General features: G+C 54.6%; 1 long non-coding RNA gene across 1 annotated transcript; it reads right to left on the reverse strand.

Annotated features, from left to right (window-relative positions):
- Window positions 1-4,702: 4,702 nt before the first annotated feature.
- On the reverse strand, window positions 4,703-6,546 carry LOC307100645. Its single transcript, XR_013813613.1, has 3 exons — window positions 6,439-6,546; window positions 5,685-5,824; window positions 4,703-5,272 (listed from the first exon to the last, which is right to left on the reverse strand). It is a non-coding gene; the product is annotated as an uncharacterized lncRNA (long non-coding RNA).
- Between the last annotated feature and the right edge of the window lie 280 nt (window positions 6,547-6,826).

Below are 6,826 nucleotides of genomic sequence, written 5' to 3' on the forward strand. Positions count from 1 at the left end.
CCCTGGGGAGAAAGGTGTGGGGACTTCATCCTCCGAAATCCCCAGGCCCCCACACTAGCATTGGAATCACAGACGGGTGAGACGATGTGCGACTTAACAAGAACGTGCATGGTATCGCTTAGCGCCAGGAGAGAGACAAGAGGAAAGAGCGACAGGCAGACACCTCCTGTCTCCCGGCGGCGAGACTGTGAGCAGTTTCTACTTATGTGCTTCTTCCTTCCACCGCTTCTAAATTGTCTCCGTGGAAAGCATGCTGCCATTCAAATCATGAAGGGGAAAGGCTTTTTTAAAAAAGATAAAATGTATTTTAAAAATGAAACTCGCCTGGCTGGTGTGCCCAGTGGTGAAGCATGGACCCACCAACCAGCAGGTCAAGGGCTCCATTCCCGTCGGGGCGCATGCCCGAGTTGCAGACTGCAGCCCCAGTTGGGGGGCGTGCAGGAGGCAGCCGACCCATGATTCTCTCTCACCATTGAGGTTTCTCTCTCTCCCTCTCCTCTCCTCCCTCTGAAATTAACAAAAATATGTTTTAACAGGAAAAAAAAAGAAGAAAGAAACTCAACAATATAGTAAAAAGCCATGAAATAATGTCTTTTTTTTTTTTTTTTGATGAGCCAAGTAGAAGTGTAGCATTGTAAAGCAAAAATAACATAAAATGACAAATAACCAGATGAGAGCAGAATGCAGGTAAGATGTGTGACCAAAATAATCAATGTGTGTGTTTGTTATGTATTCTACATGAGAAAATCGCATGAGAGAATAAAAGGCGTGCACCCCTTGTCCAGCCCCCGTTCCCGCACACGCCCCGGGCCCTGTCACTCCCTTGTCTGTCTCCTGCTGGATTTCGAGGCACTCAGGGCGGACACAAAGTTGTACTTGTCTCTGTGTCCTTCTGAGGACCTGACACGTAGTAGGTACTCAATAAATGTTTGTGAGTGAACAAATATAAAATAAGGATACACATTAAAACTCTAAGAACATAGGGAGCCCTGGCTGGTTTGGCTCAGTGGATAGAGCGTCAGCCTGAAGACTGAATTTGATTCTGGTCAAAGGCGAATGCCCGGGTTACTGACTCAATCCCCAGTGTGGGGTGTGCAGGAGGCAGCCGATCGATGATTCTCTCTCATCATTGATGTTTCTATCTCTCACTCCCTCTCCCTCTCTGAAATCAATAAAAAATATTAAAAAAAAAAAAAAGACAAAAGGAAGTATCCAGGAAAGGGTCTGGGAACGTGTCTGACAAGTGATGACACACGGAAGGCTGTAGCTTCTCAGACAGGAGCCCCCAGGCCTGTCCCCATGCCAGCGGCGCCTCTGAGTGCTCCTCTCCCTCCGGGACGCTGTGGACCCTGTGTCCTGCAGACCAGGCGCCCAGCACGACCTGGGCTGCACTCGGGAGTCCAGGGGAAACACATCAGATCAGCTATCAGAAAAAGGCAACAGGTGAGATGCTCTTGATTCCAGGAAAGGTTCTTGATCTCAGACAAAAAGACAGGAGCAGGGGCGCCCCAAGGACCGGGCCTTAGGGGCAGGTCACAGTCAAGGTCCCCCTGCAGGTGGAGCCTTCTAGGCCCACGGCTGCCTCTGCCCAGGGGGCCAGGGAGTTTGGGGGACGTGCCGTTGGCTCAGGGAGGAAGCCCGGCAGTGACGGGGGCCAGAGAGTCCTTTCTCGCCTCCTGTGCCGTGAGCGGCACCTTCCCTTCCCGGCGGCGCTCCACACGCAGGGCCCGGAGCGGCTCCGTTTTGTCCGGGAAACTGGAAACAGTTGATTAAACTCGCCCGGCCGGTTCCGCTCAGTTGATAGAGTGTCGGTCTCAGGACTGAAGGGTCAAGGGCACGCACCTCAGTCATGGGCTGGATCCTGGGCTCGTGTGGGAGGCAACCAATCGATGTGTCTCTCTCACATCAATGCTTCTCTCTCTCTCTCTCTCTCTCTCTCTCTCTCTCTCTCTCTCTCTCCATTAATGGGAAAATATCCTCGGGTGAGGATTAACAACCAGAAATAATTTAAACCCAAGCGACATTGAACTGCTATGTGCTACTATATTTACTGAATGAATGACTAGCTCGGGACCCATTTTTATCCATTCCCACCCCTGAGCCTTCTCGCTGAGGACACCAGATTGAGTAAGAACTTGGCATTCATTCCAACATATTCACCGGCTCCGCGGACGTGCCCGGCACAGCTGTGCTCATGGAGTTCCTCGCTCTGCAACAGCCACGGGAGACATTTTCAACCCCCTCCACGCCGTGTGTATTTTGACCTGGGGGAGTTGTTCCTTCGAGAAGAAAGCAGATTCCGCTCCTAGCTATCTACCCAAGTAAAAGGAAAACATATGTGCATGCAACACTTGTCCGTGTGTGTTCACAGCAGCATCATGCATGAGACCCCCCAAATGGAAACCACCCGAGCCCATGAACCGAGGAATGAATAAATAAAATGTGGTACTATAGCCACACGGGGGAATATTATCCAGCCGTAAAGAGGGATGGAGGACTGATACACCCTGTGGCAGGCACACATCATGAACCTGGAAAGCATCATGTTACAGGGGAGATCCCAGATGATTCCATGTATGTTGGGTCCCAAGGAGGTAAATCAATGCCAATGGAAAATAGATCCGTGACTGCCTAGTGCTGGTGGGGAGGGTGAACAGGGGGTGGCTGCTAATGGGGAGGGGGTTTCTTTTGGGGTGAAGACAATATTCTCAAGCTGATTGTGGCGATGGTTGCCCAGCTGAGACTATACTGAGAACCACTGAGTCGTCCATTTGACCCCGGCCGGCGTGGCTCAGTGGTTGAGCGTCGACCTATGAATCAGGAGGTCACAGTTGGATTCCCGGTCAGGGCACATGCCCGGGTTTCGGGCTCGATCCCCAGTGTGGGTGGGGCGTGTAGGAGGCAGCAGATCAATGATTCTCTCTCATCATTGATGTTTCTATCTCTCTCTCTCTCCCTTCCTCTCTGGAATCAGTAAAAATATATTCTTTAAAAAGAAGAGTGTACATTTTAAATGGGTGAATCGGCATGTGAATTGTATCTCAGTAAAGCCGTTATAAAACAGAGAAGAAAGGGGAGAATTCCCCCTTGCAAGCATGCAGAGAGTGTCATGCAAGGGATTGCACAATCCAGTGGTCTGCTTTGGTTTATGAGTGGAATTTTTCCTTTTCAACAGCTTCCAGCTCATTTTTTTAAGGCAACTTTTCTCAACGTTTGTGCTCCCGAAGTCCCCGCTCCACCCCCCTGGCCCTGACCACTGCCTGTCCCCAGGCCAGGCGACCCTCCCCACCCCGTCCGTGGCCCTTGGCCTAGCTCATTCCACACTCCTCCCCGCCCGCTGCGCCCGCTGCCAAATGCCAGCGCTGCCACCGGGCCTGGGGACGCGGCCGCAGTGTTGTGATGTGTTTGGACGGGGCGTGTGCTCGCCGCCAGCGTTGCCAGGCCCAGGGTGACTAATCCCATCTGCATTTCTGCTTTCAGATGCCCGGGCTGCGCAGCTGCAGGGCCTCGGGCCTCTCAGCTGTTTCTGGAGACGCTCGCCTCCCCTTCTGCCGCCCCCTCAGCCACGCTCGCACACGTATGTGTCCAACGAATCTTTACTGAGCACCTACTGTGTACCGAACACCATTCTGGGGACACAGCAGTGACAAGACAGAGTTCTTGCTCGAATGGAACAACAAAAAATACACAATTTTTTTTAAAGGAAATTAAAAATTTTAGATCATGTTAGAGGTGCCGTTCAGACAAATGAATGGGCGTGATGTGGTTGTGAGTCCTTAGAACCGCTCCTTCTGGTTATGGGGGGTGGGGAGAGGGCTCCTCTGGGGAGGTGACTGAGAAAGAGGCATATGTGTGAAGAACTGGAAAAAGAACGGTCTAAGCAAAGAGAAGCATGTGCAAAGGCCCTGGGGCAGGAATAAGAAGGAGGCCAACGCACATAGAAAGAACCCAGACTGTAGAGTAGATGGCCGTGGGCTGGAAACCATTCTACCTGTGGGAGCTAGGGCCATGGCTTCCCTCATCGGTGACGTGGGAGTAAGGTACCCGCGGGTGAGAGTGAAGGGAGACGATGTGACTGGACGGCTGGGCACAGGCCTAGCTCACAGTAGGCACTCAATGCCAGGCTCCCTGGTTCTGGCTCCCCCCGCCCCCACAGCAGTGACGGGAGGAAGGAGTCTCCCAGCTGGCATGCCCGGCCCAGCCGGTACCCAGACGAGACCGGGTGAGCCAGCCTGCCCTTCCCCTGCCCCGCTCTGCCTTCCTCCACACCCAGGACTGACCGGCTGGGCCCGGCCCAGGGAGGGAGGGCCATGGCAAATGAGGTGATCCACACTGCCCAGGACAGCTGGGTGCTGTGGGCTCAGGGCTCGGCGCACACAACCCCCTTTCCCTCCGCAACACGTGGACGACAGGCCCGAGGTCGCGAGGTCGCACAGCAAGATCAGATTCCAGAGTCCTTTCTAAGGGGCCCCCGCCTGCTCCCCACTTCCTCCCACACGCCCTGCACCCAAGTCATGGGAACCACGTTCAGTTCCTGGAGGGCCTGCTCACTGCACACCGTGTGCCTTCGGCTGCTGCTCCCTCGGCTTGAAATGCCCCTATTCCCCCCTCCCTTCCCCCTCCCCCTTCTCCAGCCTGGCAAGCTCCTACTCATCCTCCGGGGCCCAGCCAGCTGCCTCCTCCTCTGAGAAGCCTTCCCTGATCCTCAGCCCAACAGGGTCAGTGCAGTCCTCCTCCTTGATCACAAGGTGCCTCCCAGTGACAGAGCCCTGGGAAGGGGGAAGACAGCCTCTCTCTCAGCTTTAACAATAGTTCCTACTAATCACTTCTTTTTGTTGTTGTTCATCCTCACCTGAGGATATTTCCCATTAATTTTTTTAGAGAGGTGGGGGGAAAGACAGACCCAGAGAAACATCAATGTGAGAGAGACACATCGATTGGTTGCCTCCCACATGCATCCCAACCGGGGTCGAGGATTGAGCCTGCCACCGAGCTATATGCCCTTCACCGGAATTGAACCCGCGACCCTTCAGTCCAAGGGACGATGCTCTATCCACTGAGCCAAACCAGCTAGGGCTACTAATGGCTTCTTAATGAACACACGAGAGGAAGAATCCATGAACCCTGGCTTGCCGGTACACGCTCTTCAAGGCCGCCGTTGTGTTCAGTGATTTTGTTGTTGTTGCGAGCAGAGCGTGGGCATCCCCGCAGGATGCCATGTGCGGCTCCACATGCCGGCCTGAGCCTTGGCTGTTCTGGAAGCATCTGCAGCCTTTCGGGGCGGGGGGGGGGGGGGGCGGAGGAAAAGACACAGGCTTTGGATTCAGGCCCATTTGGTTCCAATCCCAGGTTTGCTGTTTACCCACTGTGTGTCCCCAGGCAAGTGACTTAACCTCTCTGAGCGTCTGCAGTGACATGGGACTAGGTACCCACCCCCCAGGGCTGCTGGGAGAATGAAACAAGGCAACGTGGAAATGCCTGACCTGGTGAGTCCTTGAACACCTGGAATTCTGTTCCCCTCATCTCACTTCCGAACTGTTTGCACATCCGGCCGGTTTCTCCCCGGCTGGCCGCAGACCCTTTCTGTCTCTGTCCCAGACGCCGGGACGCGAGGACCCGCTCTGACACAAACCAGGAAGGTCCCTCCCCCGGGAATTAGCTCACATGCTCTCATGAGGACTCACCCTGAAGCACCAGGGGTGGGAGCAAAAGACTGGAAACCTGTGTGCTCCTCCGAGAGGCAGATTCGTGAATTCCGCGCATTCACATGGCGGGGCACCAGCAGCCGACCAAAGAGGCAGCTCTCAGCATCGTAACAACAAGCCTCCTCCGTGATAAAGCGAGCGGGAGAAAGTACCGAACAGGTCGTTAACTGACCTGCGCGGGGTCAGGATCTGAACCACAGGACGCAGAAAATGACACGAGGGGCAAACTCTCAGTTCGCCCGAGGATGGTGCATAGCTGGTTCCACGCGGGATGCAGGGAAGGAAGACTGATTCATGATACACAGTGACGGGGGCGGGGGGTGGGGGTGGTGGGGGAGGGGAGGGCGTACAATCTAGCTCAGTGGTCAGCAAACTCATTAGTCAACAGAGCCAAATATCAACAGTACAACGATTGACATTTCTTCTGAGAGCCAAACTTTTTAAACTTAAACTTCTTCTAACGCCACTTCTTCAAAATAGACTCGCCCAGGCTGTGGTATTTTGTAGAAGAGCCACACTCAAGGGGCCAAAGAGCCGCATGTGGCTCGCGAGCCGTGGTTTGCCGACCTCGGAGCTAGTGGAACCACTGAGAATGGCTCCAGCCCGTCTCTGACAGGACACGTATCCGTTCCTCGCATGGAGAGTTGGGAGACCGGGGGTGGGTTTGGAAGGAGACACTTGTCACAGTTCAGATCCTTGGTGCTCTGTAACGTTCGCCACGGACACGACTTACCCTGTTAAAATGACAGCGAGCCCTTTGAAGAGTCCCGTGCTCCGCCCACTGAGCTAGCCGGGCCCCTGCTGCAGGCCATGCTGAGTCAGAACGTTGAAAGCCGACCTGCAGGAATTAACAGTTGTGGTGACTAGTTGTTTGACCTTGGGCAAGGCTCCTGGTGACTCCGCGCCCCTGTCTTTAACCTGGAAAGACCGTCCGGGGAAGGGGACAGGGCCCAGCGCGGCGATCCAGGCCGAGGGCCCCCCCGGGTCTCCGTGGACTGTCCTCAGAAGTGTGGGACCTCCCGTCCTGGGCCCCCCAGACTTGGGGTCACACTCTATGACCCGACAACTGGAGTTCGCTTTTATGCCACTTCCCAGGGAGCAGGCTCCCGGCGCCCCTGGCT

This window comes from Cnephaeus nilssonii (assembly GCF_951640355.1).
Source record: "Cnephaeus nilssonii genome assembly, chromosome: 5".
Classification (NCBI taxonomy): domain Eukaryota; kingdom Metazoa; phylum Chordata; class Mammalia; order Chiroptera; family Vespertilionidae; genus Cnephaeus; species Cnephaeus nilssonii.